This window comes from Argiope bruennichi, chromosome X1 (assembly GCF_947563725.1).
Source record: "Argiope bruennichi chromosome X1, qqArgBrue1.1, whole genome shotgun sequence".
Taxonomy (NCBI): Eukaryota; Metazoa; Arthropoda; class Arachnida; order Araneae; family Araneidae; genus Argiope; species Argiope bruennichi.
The window spans coordinates 112722685-112738716 of NC_079162.1; the positions used below are offsets into that span (position 1 = coordinate 112722685).

General features: G+C 29.9%; 1 long non-coding RNA gene across 1 annotated transcript; it reads right to left on the reverse strand.

Annotated features, from left to right (window-relative positions):
• Positions 1-6883: 6883 nt before the first annotated feature.
• LOC129959497 (uncharacterized) lies at positions 6884-15778 on the reverse strand. The gene is made up of 5 exons (XR_008783448.1): positions 15622-15778; positions 11801-12018; positions 8196-8265; positions 7989-8080; positions 6884-7361 (listed from the first exon to the last, which is right to left on the reverse strand). It is a non-coding gene; the product is annotated as an uncharacterized LOC129959497 (long non-coding RNA).
• Between the last annotated feature and the right edge of the window lie 254 nt (positions 15779-16032).

Here is a 16032-nt window from a genome sequence, read left to right on the forward strand (position 1 = left end):
ATTAGGGTTACATCTACATCTTTGTTAAAAAACGTCACAAAGTTTTTGAAACATTTTTTTCTAATTCATGTTTTTCTAAAGTTTTTATATCGGTGATTAATTTGAAATACTTTTAAATTCATCTTCTATCTGTAAATAACAATATCAATTACAGTGTTAAAAATAACATCGAAATTCCTCCACCGGGTATTCTATAACTTCATCTTCTACTATTTCGGAACATAATCTTTTTCGAAATCGTTGTTTAGGAAAATATTTTGAAATATTCAAATTTCGTTCGGTCACTTTTTTCGGCTAAAAATGTGTTAAAATTTGGATTCCAGTTTTAATTTTACTAATTAAATTAAAAGCCGATTCAAGAACAATTCTTTTTGCTTGAAATAGTTTATCGATAGTGTTAATTTTGGACAATATTACAAACTATACTATTAAACATAAAATAAATGGCATTTTTTGTATTGTATCCAATAGACTTTTAGCTTCGGATACCGTCGTATTATCGTTATTTACGTCGATAAATTCTTCTAGGACAACAATTTTTTTCAAACGGTGAATACACTACTTTAACCGAATCTATTTTGGCTTCCCAAAGAGTATCACAAAAGACAGGCGTAAGAGTAATATTTAAATGTTTTTGTAGAATTTACTTTTTTTTGTAGATTAAGAGAATAAGCAATATAAAATTTGCAATATCCAAAAAAATATTTATAATATATACTGCTGGAAGCGGTATTACAAATTAATAAATTAAAAGAGTTTGATTGGCAAGGTTGTCACATAAATAGCATGAGGATTGAGAGCAATTATTCTAGATTGTGCACCTTTATATTTCCCTTTCATGTTGCTACTGTTGTCGTCTTCTGCAATTCGTAATATCCAAATCCAGCTCACTTAATCTTTTCAGTAGAGTTTTTGCTAGTCCTTCTCCACTCACATCAGTTACTTTAATAAACCTATAGATGACTCATTTATAGTTAATCTTTTCTCTTCAAATTTACATACCTAATAATTGCTGAAGATTGTTTGTGCGAAATATCAGGAGTATAATCCATCTGGATACTGTTGTGCATGGCTGATTTTATATCGTCTTTAATTTTGTTGAGGACTTGTCATTTCTTAATGCAGGAATAATTTGTTCTTGTGATCTATATTTTAAATAATACACAATTCTATTTTTTGAATTTTTTATTCCGTTTATATGATCCATTAGCACAGAATCATATTTACTAAATAATTCGACTGAACTTTAAAAATTTCCTTCATTAGGAGTACTTGTTATTTTAATGGATTCCATGAAATGAGATAAGAATAATAAGATTTTCAGTTTTAAAAAAATCGAACAGGACTACAGTAATTTATAAATGCCTAATACTGTACAATGATAACATAAACAAAATAGTACTTTATAAAACGAAACAATGAAATCTAAAAATTCCTAAAAAGTTTTCTTGGTTAGTTAATTTTTTTGAAAGTGAACAATGCTTTTACAATATATAATTATAAGAAAAGAATTAATGTATAAAGCACTATCGACGCATGAGAAAACACGGAAAAAAAAATAATAAATCTTGTGTTTATTTTTGTAAACGCCTTCCAATTCAGAACGAAAGAAAAGAAATAATTTGTTTTTGACAGCGATACCTTAGAACTCCGTTCGTTTCAAGCTAAAATTTTTGACGGAATAATTTCCCATGGATTCTTCCCTTTCTTCATTCCTATTTTTAAGACAGATCTATGTGTTTTTGTTCTACTAATTCGGGATGCTTCACACTCACGTGTGTTTTAGTGTAATTGTCGTTAAAGTGTTTTTTTTTTTTTTTTTGAAAAAGAACGCATTTAACTTTGTATTGACTGCACCAGAATGAGATTGTTTGTTTGCGTTGTGTTTATTGGCGCAAGGGCCATACATGCTGCGCCAGCAAACCCGGAATGACATGTAATGCTAAATGAATAAATGCATGCTCATATCATAAATGCAGAAACTATATTCAAAAGGTTTTACAAAAGCAACTTTTCAGAAACCTAGAATAATTAATAAAAAAAAACATTTGACGTTTTCGTCAAAAAATCGATTTTTTTTAGAGTAGTCACTTACTTAAAATGATTTTTAAATAAAGATTGTTGTAAAGAGCAGAAATTCTGATACATTTCTAATCCGAGGCGAATAGACTCGCATGCCCAAACGAAAATTTAATATAATTTGGACATGAACAATACAGAATGTGGAAAAGATATGATGATGTTATTGTTTCTTAAATAAGGCTGGTTTAGTTTAGTTATAATAACGTCCCGTTGTAAAGCAACACTTGGGCTATTTTGGGACGGACCTCGTAATTTTAAACCGCGGTCAGATGACAAGAACGACACCTGAGCTGGCATCACCCTCTCCACACTATCAGAGGAAGGACGTTTAGTCCTGCCGAATTTAGCGTTCAACAGACCACCTTGCACGACGGTTCTTCTGTGGAATCGGGTCTCGAACCTGAAACCCTACGGCTCACGAGCTGAAACTTTACCACCAGGTCACTCTTAATAAGGCTGGAGAAAATATTGTTAATTTATGCACAAATTTTTTTTAATGTAATGCTTATTAAAGTATGAAAAATATTAAATTTTCCATGTTTAAATACATGCATCTACATTTAGATTTAAAAACCAATCTAATTTATTCAACAATTAAATCTTGAATTTGAATTCCCTTATATTGACTTTTTGGCACGTGTTCGTATCGTTAAGTACATTTTCTCCTCTAAGTTAATACAAGCTAATGTTCCTCCACCCAAAATAATCAGTGTTTCACCCTCAGTTGACCGCATTAGTTTTGCTTAACCCTTTCGCATACAATGGCGAGTCTGACTCGCACATCTAATTAATTGCAGATTTAAAATTAAAAATTTAGTAAGTGAAAGTATTAAGTAATTTAAAATGCTTAAACGCCTTTGTATCTCCAATACCTTTATATTATTCAAGGAATTAAAATAATAATAACAACTATCCCAAATAGGAGGTGCCATCTAATTAGGAAGTTAAACAAATTCGTACGTCTAGAGGGTTAATCTTATATATGAATATTCTAGAATAACTGTTTCAATCATCGTTTTATCAAGCACTTTTATCCAAAGATTATAAAAAAATTAGAGGCCTTGAAATTATATAGTCTTTGCAGTGAAGAATAATTGAAAGAAACAGTGAAGAAAAGAAAAAAAATAAGTTCCGCGATTGCATAGTTATAATATTGAAGGAAGAATCTGAAAACTTTGAGTATTAATTTGTTTAAAAAGTTAACATATCTCATATTTATATTTTGTCGAAGCCAGATTAACTTCTATATATCGTCTAAGAATCCCTCTTGCGCATAACATAACAGATCCAACCATAAGAAGAAAGCAACTGGCTGGTCTACTCATCCTTCACAGCATCTCTTGGAAGATATATGTCAAATGAACAACATTAATATCTTCCCAGAAGGCTCGAAAACAGAACATGAAGTTGCGTTTTGTGTCCTGATCAATGACACCTGGTCCATCACTGCTCTGTCAAATTGAATGACAATAATACTGTTTTTCAAGCTGAACTCGCCGCACTTCATGATACAGTTAAATATGCATCACAGTTTCCAAACATCATCACTTTTAAAATGCATGTCGACAATAGAACAAGTATCATGGCATCCTCTAATTCAAAGAGTACACACCAAATAGCAAGCGAGGGGCCACAGTGGCAAGGTCTCGGCTCGTGAGCCGTAGGGTTTCAGGTTCGAGACCCAATTCCACCGAACAACCGTCATGTAAGGGGGGTCTGTTGTACGTTAAATCCGTCAGGGCCAGACGTCCTCCTGCTGGTGTAGTGTGGAGAGGGAGGTGCTAGCTCAAGTGTCGTCCTCGTCATCTGACAGCGGTTCAAAATGACGAGGTCCGTCCCAAAATAGCCTTAGGGTTGCTTTACAACGGGACATTAATATAACTAAACTAAACCAAATAACAGGAGAAATTTTTTAGCATCTTTCTTTCATATCCAACAGTTAAAATCTCATGGGCAAAAGCTCATTCAAACAACATAGGTAATGAGAAAACAGACCAACTGGCGAAGGACGCAACGCGAAATGGACTATTATATATGCAAAGAAAGCTTCCTAAACCACATATAAAAGACCTCCTCCGAAAAAACATGTTAGAGGAATGGCAAAGATTTTGGAGCAATGGTTATACAAGCAGAAAGGTTTTTAATATCTTGCCCTCAGTTAACCTTCATCCCACTAACTGGATCAGAGTGGATATTGTTTTATTCTCAGAACACGGCAACTTTTGCTGCCAACCTCAAAAGGTGAACAGTGCAGTTGTGGTTCGATTGGCATGGCACTTCATTATGTTACAGAATGCATCCCTACAATCTCTTGGCATATGAAAAGACCACCAACAAGCCATGGACAAGAATGCCTGAAAAGAGTCGTCAATAACTTCCTCTCCAGGTAAAAAAAATCCTTAAGATGATTAAATTTATCGATGAAAATAGAGAACTTTTCTTGCTTCTCTAGCTCTCAATATCAAGTGTCATTCTCACAGACTAATGGGGGAAAAGCACCAGTTTCTTCACATACATCTACATTCATAGATACCAAACTGAGTTTTCTCTGTTACCATTATCCAAATTATTTTCCACTTGATTTTTATAACTGACTCCTCATCTACTATGTCACGATAAAAAATGAACACAGAATGCATGAGTTTTTCCATACAATTTATCTTTCTGCATATCATTTTTCCAAATTGAAAATCCTTGTAAACGATTTCCTTTCACTGTCATTTCTTATATGCTTGTAAATTCTCTACATAGTTATTTTTGTTTTTTCTACTGTAAATATTTTGGTATTTAAATAAATTCCTGTAACACGCCCACCAAACCGTTCAGTGACCAGAATGATTACGGATATAGGGGTATGAGACGGCGTTTTGTTCTGTCGTTAATTGCAATTGGTAATATTTCAATAGTGAAATAATTGAAGTCTAATAAATTAGATTGCAATACTTTTATATATATTATGTTCACTAAACTAAATTTTCCATTTACTTACTCAGTTGATTTATAATGAATTCACATAATTTGGCTGCATCAAAGTATTTCTTCTAAGCATGCATATTGCATAGGTGTCGAGAGAAAGAGTATTTTATTAATTTCAGTTTAATCATTAACCAGATTTTAGTCAGATAATTCTCATATTGAAATAAATGAACTTATAAATTCATTACAGAGGAAGTAACAATTGGATGGATGAAACAACGATTCTTTTCCGAATTATTCATCGTCCTATTCATGTAAAATATAAAAGATACAATTTCCCTAATTACACCCACAAGTAACCGAAATAGTGGATGAAATTTTTTTCATAAACAATACCATCTTAGTCGAAAGACGATATCTTATTCACTTACCAGTTTGTTAATTATTTTGCTAAATATAGTAGAAATTATGAACTGAATGAACACAATTTGAATTAAACTTAACATCAACATCCACCACAGAGTTCTTAGTCGGCAAAATACAATATCTTATTCACCAGTCACCTTGTCGATTATGCTGCTAAAAGTAAGACAAGCAGCTTAAACTGTTATTTGGATCTTTCGATTGTTTACTGTATATTAACCCTTTCCACTCGAAAAAGTAATTCGATGCATAATTATTCACTTAACACATGGACTTGTTTACTACACGAAAAAATACATACAATTGTTTTAAGTTGAATTTCCCTGAGAAACTTAATATCTTGCTTTTCGCTTTAAAAACTTCCTTTTAGTCTGAAGCGTTTTTAGAGAAAATTTTAAAAAAAGTTTAGTAAATAATTTCAAGAAAACATCACTCATCGAAAAACGCATTTCGAATTTAATAAATTCTTTCTTCATTTTTTTTTACTTTTAAGCATTTTATATTCAAAGACTTATAATATATTTTAATTGGAAAATTATACTAAACAAATTTTATATTGCATCAACAAAAAATATGGTAATAAAATATCTACGTTCATTTTGAGAATGTAAAATTTGCTGATAAAAATCACTGAATAAAAAGTTTATATAAATTTCTAGCTTCTTGTTTTCTTTAATTTCATTTTGAAAATATTAAAACAATCTTTTCCAGTTGTAGGCAATACACCATATATTGCATTTTATTTAAATTTCTGACAAATAATAAAGAAAGAGAATGTATAATTTTTAAAATTTAATTTAACACTAAACTAAGAAAATATGTTAATTCATTCATTTCCGAGAAAACTTGTAAATACAAATTTTGATTTTATTTTTTAATGGTTGAATACTTAAAATATTATTTCCATATATTTATCACAAATTTAGGTAAAACTGAGTATCTGGCTTTAGTTGAAAACACAAATATTTTCATAAATTCGCCTATTTCTATTCTTACAAATATTGCAATTAACTTTTCCTTCAATTAACATTTCAAATTTAATCTTTTCAATATGTTACAATGGTATAGATTTAATATGAAAATTCAGGATATCTCACAACTGACTTCTCTGTACCGAAAAACCGAGAATTTGCCCTTTCAGATTGTTGCTTTCATATATTTCATGCCTGACTAATTATAATGAGCTTCATATGCAAAGTTTAGAGCATATTTTCACCGCATGTGAATTCCAAAAATGGATATACTAAAAAACTGTATATATATTTTTATCATAAATTTAACAGTATTTAAATCTTGTATTGTCACAAAAAAATTCCCCTAAAATTATATTTTCGTATTAATAAGAAATATTTAAAGAACTTATAACAAGAGCTACAGTATCGCACAAAACATTAGAATTCTTCTTTAAAATAAACATTTTGAAACACACAAATATATCAACTCAAAGAAAGCACTACACAAATTATTCAATTACAGTTTATTTTTTAATTAGAAATAAATTGTAGCAATAATGGGTGTACATGAAATGAATCTTTGCAACATTAAAAATGCAGATAATATTTATGACATTTTAATTTCAGATGGAAACACAAGCATCACAAGTTCTACTCAGTATTGAAAGAAATACCTTCATTATGTTGGAGGCAAGAATATGTTGTGCAAACAAATCTCACCAGGATATTATTCTTTTCACAAAACACATAATTGCAGCCACACAGCTTCCAAGACATGTAATTTAAATTTTAACTGAATATAAATGAAGCTACGGAATATTCACATTAAGCATTTAAAGTTCTATAAAATTAGAATAACTTGGCGCACACTGAAGCAAAAAAAGTTCTGTTGCATAGAATTAGCCACTACATCAACATAATATAACACATTCGCATTTCAGGATGGAAGAGAAAGTAAATGTCGCCGGAATGAACTGATGGGGAATGCTGGAATGAAAGATACATAAAATTATCAAAATTTAAAAAATACAAACAATGATAAGAATTTCATCATATGTTGAAAGAACATATGTGGTAAATTAATTCCACGAGATGGCGCTCTGCGTTCTTCCGGTGATAGCCAGCCGCCGAGAAGGGTGCGACCGGAAATTGAGAAGACATGATACTCTGAAAAAGGGTCGAAACTGGATTTCTTGCGTAGAAGAATTCCTCTTCAAATGCCAGTGTACCACGCGTATGTGGGAAAGATCCTTTGAACGACATCAACTGTCCATCTTCACGTAATATAAATTCCTTCATCATTGAAATTTCATTTGTAAAATTCATCAGAATCATAATTTGTTAATCAATAATAAAAAGATTAAGCTAATCCAAGTGGACTGATGCATTAAAACCCATCACACCCACACATATGAAAATAATTATTTTTACTTTGTTGCTATTGAAAAATAGACAAATAACCACAAACAATATATTTCCTCTAACTAATATAAGACAATTTTAAATGAATGTTAGGTACAAAAAATAAGAAAAGAAACTACAGTGAAAAGTTTTGACAGAACACATGGTTATATCACGAGATTCTTTTACAGAAATTTGTTTCAAATAACTTACATTCAATAAGAATTAAGAAGCATCACCAGTAATTTATACTCTGGGCATTCGATTTCGTAACCTTCGGGAAAGGCGAGTTACAGGCCCTGGCCCTGATTGAAAAGGTAAAATATGAATAAAATATCAGTTGTAACAAAAATACAACATGTTTAGTCAGAAAGTATATTACATAAAATAAGTAATAAAAAATTATTAATCTGACATTACCTTCAGTGATTATAGGACGAGGCAGAGGCTCATTAGGTTCACCTTGGCGTGGTAGCTGGTCTGCATTATCCTAAAATTAAATTGTCAAGGAACTCAAATTTAGATAAACAGTTTGCACAATGAAAAAAACTACTTTATTAAAAGAAAAATCTATAACTTAGGATTTCCAAAGACCGATTAAGCAAAATTTTTTTTGAATGTATTTATTCAGAATTTTTTTTAAATAATTACTTAATATTATATATGTAAGCATTATTTTATGTGAAGCAGGATGCAGTTTTGAAGACAGTGAAAAGACTTTCGATTTCACGACATCATTTTATTTCATCTTGGAGAAGCACGCATTATGTACAAGCGATGAGCACACAGAACGACACAGAAAGAAATGAGGAAAAAGCAATTGAACATTTTATCCCTGGTCTTCAATAACTTGAGATTTTGATAAGGAAAATATTTCTCCAGTGCTTATATACAATGAGATTTCAATAGGGATTTTCGCTACATGCACCGACAAGGCAGGGGAAACACAGGGAGGTTTTAAAAAGAATGTGCTTACTGAACATTTTTTAGCCCTTCACGCAGAGTGTGGGGAAGTTAGGCTTTTAGCCAATTCAGCAATTTTACTAAGCTTCTCTTGAATTAATTAAGTAGAGAAAGTGGAATTGGATCACGAAATAAGAGAATATTTTAGAATGAAGTTACTATGTGTTAGATTGCGATAAAATCTCGGAAATTAATTAAATTGAAATTAGAGTTTAAAATATCATTACATATATAGCAAAGAACAAATTTTGCGAGTTCCGGCATGAAAAACATAAGCAATGCACAATATGCTAATATTTAGGATAAAGAGAAAAAAATTAAATATAATTAACAAAATGTTAATGTTCTAATTTATAACAATTACAAACAGTTGGCAGATGAAAATCAGAAAATATGCACAGTAAAATGTTTTACATTTTCATCCATTTGTAAAGAAATTATTTTTGAAAGTTTTTTAACTGAACAATCAGAGATATAGGGTGCATAGACTAATTGTAAAAAATAAGTACTTTATAAGCAACTTTAGAGAAAAATAAGAACCAAAAAAATAAAAATAAGAAGAATAATAAGAAAAAATAAGAATTTAACCTAATATATTTTTTTTATTACAGAGATATAAGCTAGAATGAAATAAATTAAGTTGAATATTAACTAAGTAACTGCCTAATTTTATACAAATATAAACATAGAATACTACCAGACATAATTAAATATATCACACCAACATCGAAATTATATTTAAAATGCTTTACTTAAGTTTTGCTTGAAAAATCTTACGAAGACTTTCAACACATATCTTAAATTATTTCATTACACTATAGTTAGTACTATAAGGGGAAAAAAAGCTTATACTGCTACTTTATTAACATTCCAATTCCTTGGAGCGGGGGGGGGGGGGGGGAGGGGAGAGATTAAGAACTTAAAGAAATCTTGAATATAAAATAATGCTAATTTTATTAAATATGTAAATAAAAGATTGTTTCTTTTCAGGGATTGTTCCTAACACTTTCATTCCTTTAATTTTTTCACTAATAACTTTTCCCAACTAATTAATTTTGTTAGTAATGAAAAGTTTCTGGCTTGTCAAATAAGTGCATTAGCTTTATATTCATTATATTTCAACAATTTCCTTTTCCAAAAGAAATTTCTTTTCCTATAGAGAGATAAAGAAATCAGCAACTTTCTTTATATCACCAATAACTATTTCTTTTGCCATTTGTTTTCGCAATAGTAAGTGATATTTAGAATGTGCTGATATTGCTAACCGCCTCAATTCTTTAAAAATGTTTACTGAGTGGATTCTGCCAGACTGCTTTATGCGCTCACAGACTACATATTGTGACATATGATATTTTTCATTCAAATTTCTCACTTCAATATTTTAATTAATGCCAAATCATCTTTCAATAGATGATTGTTCACCAAAAATAATTTTTTTTAAAAATTCTACACATTTTAAAAGCTTATGATCTTCAAATAATAATAATAATAATAATAAAAACCCTAATCAAATCTCATTTTCCTGACATGAAAATTATCAAAATCGAGTAAAAATGATTTGATTAGGAAATCTATGAGCTCCATGAGAATAGCAATTTCATACCATCTTTTAACCTTTCTGATGAAAGTATAACAAAGAACTTGATTGAGTTTTCACATTTACTTATTCTCTGACAAAATCATATTTTACTTTTACTTACTTTACTTTGCAAAATTTACTGAATTCATTAAGCATTCCAATATTTTTAAAACAAGCTACTGATAATTCATATCTGAAAAACATAAAAGGTTATTGGATATTGCTTGAATGCAAGTCTTTCAATAATTTACTCTTATGCCTGCACTCACTTTATTAATTGCAGATACATTGTTGGAAAAATCATACTGGCATTAGCAATTTACCGAGAAATTTTCTTTCAAAAATTTAAAAAGTACAATTGTTGTTTTACTAACTTAGGTATATCATACATAAAAATGCAAAACCAAGTCATCACTGATACATTTGAAGAAATGACAATGCGGTCTGCCATAAATACATCTGAAATCGGCCGAGAATACATACTTCCTAATGAAAGTTATCACCACCATCTCTGCCATAAAAAAAAAAAAAAAAAAAAAAAAAAGACATTATGCAAGGCTCTGAAGACATTAATGAGAACTCTAATTTTTAATTTCAGAGTCCCAATGTAGAAGGGAATTTTATTGGCATAAATTTATTTTTGGTATCTCTTTGGGAGAGTAACAAATTTTGTACAAGTAACTTCTGAGCATCATGAATATTTTGCTTTATTTTTATTTTTTGGAGCCTTGAATCGTTCAGTACATTCACTATTAAAAGTCCATAATGAATCAAATGCATATTTTCTGCCACTGTTAAAAAAGTTCTAAACTTTTACATAAAAACTGAAATAAAAATACTTAAATAATACACTAATGAAAAGTCAATAAATGGCATTGAAATATAACTAACAAATGTTCTATAACAAGCAGAAAAGCAAGGATGAGCTGAAGTTACTATTTAAAACATAACATGAGTACATAAAATTATTTGTAAAAAGAAAGAATTCTTCTCTTATTTGAACAAGCAAAAGGAGGTAAAAGAAGAATCAAATAAATGAAAAGAATACATTTTCCCCATTCTATTAGTATGTTCCTAAACTCTGATAAAAATTTTTTCACTGGCCTCTGGATTTATTAAATTCTTTCAACACAGAAAGATCCGACATTTTAAAGGAAATACAGCTTACAATTGAGCAAATCTAGTGAGCGAAATGATTTTTCTCTTATTAATAAACAAGCAAAAAGGAGGTATATCCCCCCATCCCCTCAGAAGAAAAATATAAGCACATGGATTTTAAAAAAAAAGTACTTTAAAAGGCTCCTGTATAAGGACCATTAGAATTAAACAGCTTTTAAGGACTTTTATTGACGCTATGCATCCTGTAGATAAATTAACCGACATATTCAACTATTAAGAGGCAATATATGACACAAACATTAAACTAAAAAGTTTTAAAATTAGGATTTAAAATAAAAAATGCACATTAATAACAGTTTCTCACTTCAGGTTGTGGTTGATGCTCCAATGATGGACGTAGTCGACGCGTACGGCAGTGACGCATAATCTCCTCTGGTAATTGAAAATGAACATATGGAGCAGACCTCATTTTCCTTTGATAATATTCCAAGGCATCAGCCAGAAATTTGCTGCAATCTGCAACCGTAGGCTGACGATTCTCGCCCTGTCGATCTCTCATAGGAGCCATAGCCAAGAAATGATCTAAATAAAACAAATATTTAAAGTGCCACACAGAGACAAATTTTTATCAAAATTAACAAAACAGTAAAGCTCATTATAATAAGTTAATTGATATAACCTTCCTTGTATCCAAGGCCTGTAAGATTCAATTTTTTTTTTTTTTTTAAAGCAAGATTCAATTTTCATTTGCAAACTTTTTCGATAGATAGGATAGACTTTTCTATTATTCCTGACATTTTTCATCATGAGATAATTCAGAATAGTCTATTCAGAACAATAAAAACCTGTAATTTCTATGTATCTGGAATAATTTAATATATGATAAGATGCGATTTTAAATCTACGATTATGGTAAAATCTCATCCTACCAATAATATTCAGTGTTTTATGTCAAACTAACAATTGATATTTTTAAAGAATCTGCCATATGATCTGCACACATATTATCTTTCATGAATGAAAGTTAATTCTTAATAATGATTTGATGCTGTTTGATGACAAGTATGGAAAAAAACAAGAAAATTAAAAACCAGGAAGAAAAATACAATGCTGATGAAGGAATCTATAGATGTTGATTTGATTAATCTCAATAAGAAATGGATGTTGTGGAGATAAGAGAAGTAACTTATCTAGAATCATCTATGGTTGATTTTTCAACAAATATGTAATTCTGATCTATTATGCTGAAGCTAGGGGATAGTTGGGAAAAGTAGGAAAGATTTAATAATTCTTTTTTTTTAAAAATTTAATTATTTCATACTTACCAAGAGCGCAGTTTATAAAAATCTAATGTTTTTTTTTTATTTATCTTTTAAAAATTACAATAATAGCAAAATACAAACAACTAACTTTCATTTGCACAGTTAAAAATTCTAACATTTTTGTCTCACACCACTCTTATATGAGGGAGGAATGAGACAAGAATTAAGAAAATTAAAATTAATAAATAACATATTTTGATATCCTTTTCATTCAATGATTTATGATTTTGGACATGTCAAAGAAGAGCTGATTTTGAAATCTTCATTGGTGCCGTCACATCTTGAAAACTTTTTTTTTTACTATCATTTCCACTGATTCAATGTTATTATTTAATATATTTCTCTTTCTAGATGTTTTTTCTCCCATATTCATGACATTTTTATATTAAAAAAATACAAAATTATAAAATCTTTCTAATTTAGAAGGACAAATTTAATAAATAATGTTCATAACTTAGCTTCATTTTCTTCATTAATTAATATTTATTATATTGCTTATTATTTTATTACATTTATAGTAAAATTTCTCTGAAGTGAAATTAAGTGGTAAGCATAACTTTAGGTAGAAAATATTTTTTTAATGCGAAATGATACAGAATGATCTACAGTATGAATTCATACTTTATATGATGTAATTATTAACAAAAATAAAGAATAACAAAACATGTTTAGAGACACTGGTGTTCTTAAGTAAATTTTTGAAAATGAGTGGGATTTTGTTTTGGTTAAAGGAAGCCCAACTTTTTATTGTTGTATATTATTCAGGGGTGTTTGTGGGACCCCAAAAAATCCCGGAAACTTTTACGGACTTACTACCGACATTTTGGAGTTTCGAGAAGGGGGGGGGAAGAAATGAAAAATTACGATTATGAAGTATTGAATGACCTAATTATAAAAGTTCAATGAATTACTTTTTTTTGCAAAATTAATAACCATTAATTTTGCAAAATTAAGACCTTTGAACCCAGGTCACGTGATCGCACATCTGGTTGAACGAAGTCTCTCCCTTTTTTTTCTGCCGCGCCTACTTGCCGAAAAGAATCCAGAAGAGAATGTCCGAGAACCGGGGGAATGAGTCATAACTCGCAATAAGGAAAGAACAAAAAAGAAGTTTTTTCCCCCTTTTCACGCATTATCACTGCCTTTGGAGAAAGAAAGGAAAAGTTTTCACCACACACACTGACCTTGCGTTTTCTGCTTTCAAAGCAAACAAAATTACCCAGATCAAAATAAATAATTCATTATTATTCCTACTTCCTTTTGAACGACGATCCCCGGAATTTCCGGGTATCGAAGTTCACAATCCCCGGAATTCCGGGGTTTCCCCGGAGCACAAACACCCCTGATTATTTCGTTATTTTATATAATATATACAACATGATAATCTATACTACTTATATAGTTTAATAAATCTAAAATCAGCAACAATCTTTATTGCATGTAACATGCCACCAACTAATTTTATTAAACAACATTAAGAAAAAATTAAAAACTTTAATCATTAGCTTATTCAGCTATTTAGAAAATATATTGAAACGGAATCAAGCATGTTTAATTTCACCCTCATTGATGTTGTCCCATTCCTCCAACTACAGAATTTAATTTTTCCCCCCCATAAAGCAGGCTATATTTAAATTTAATTTGACTTTTAGTTTATAAACACTACACCTTTGTGTTTATTATACATTTACAATATTTTATTTTATAAATAATAAGATCTAAAAAAATTCGTATTTACTTCTAAGGCATGAAAATTATAACTTCTGTTTTAAACACAAATAATATCATGACTGCCATATCAATTAGGATCAAGCAAGGGGCCACAGTTACTCTATTGGAGAAATTAGAAATAGTAAATAATTTATTTAGATATAAATACAGCTGTCCTATTCCTCCCAACTCTCCCCCTACTAGTATGAAAACCAAGTCTGAGAGACTGATAATGTTAATGATGGTCAAATAAATACAACACGTTTGAAGAGCATCAATTTGAATAAATCAAAATATATTTGGGTAGCTAATGATAGTTTTCTATTATCAAACAAAAATTATTCTACCCGATCATATTAAGTATACTTTTTCATGTAGCACATAAATCAGAGAAAATTAAGTTGTTTAGGAGATTGAACAATTTACTTGAAATGATGCTGTGCATTCGAGTACTAAATTGAAGTAATAGTTTTTTCATTTTAAATGTGATTTCTAAGTCTTTGATATTTCTTTTCATAAAAAGGTTTTCCTTTACTATTTTGAGTAATTTTCTTGTGCCTTTTAAGTAAAAAAATTTGTTTTTAAAGGGTTTATGAGTGTATTATATTTAAGAAAATGCATATTTTTATTAGGCTGGAATCTATGAATATTATCACTTAAATGATAAAAAAATAAAAACCTTCCTATATTAAACAGTTTAAGGGGGGGAAGGAAATGCTAGAAAAGAAGAATATCAGTTTCTTTACAATTTAAAATTGCTTACATTTGCTGTAGAAAAACTGATATTTCATATTAATCTGAGCTGCAGCAAAGAACAACCTTATGAGAAATTCTTTTGAGTTCCCATTCCGCGGAATGTCACTAAGTTTTCATTAGCCGAATACAGTTACATAATGTAATTAACAAATGGATTTACCTTTCCATACATAAGATTAACGACTTCAATTTCATACCTATTAAAGGATTATAACTCGGCTTCCAACACATTTGACAAACAAAATCTACAGAATGAAATTTTAAATAGCTTTTTGCACACAATGATGTTTTGGTAAAACATCCGATTCATTTAAGAACATTCCTAGTTAAAAACTCATAACATACGTGCGAACAATGTTCGATTTCATATCAAATAATCGTTTGATAGAATATTTACCTTTATTTGAATTAGCAAGAATCTTCTTGGACCTGAATTTGACAATATTTCAGTAAGGCGCAACAATGGCTGTCATCCGCTGTTTCCAAACCTAGAGTTCAGTTCAGTTCAGTTGCACTTTGAGATTTATGCTTGCCTTTCGACCGCTTTATTTCCATTTATCTCCTAATAAGAATTCTTATATTGAAAAACTTGACAAAAATTGTTCAAGAATGAGGATTTTTTCAAAACAAAACTTAAAATGAAAAGAGGAAAGAGAAGAAACGGAAAAATTCCCGCAAAATATGACAGAATAAAAAGGCAATGAGTAAAGAGAAGTTGCGAGTATTATTCTGGCGCAAGATCCTTTTATGGGATAAACTGTGCCGAAACTTAATGTTAAGAATATAATTGTAATTTCAATTAGAAAAT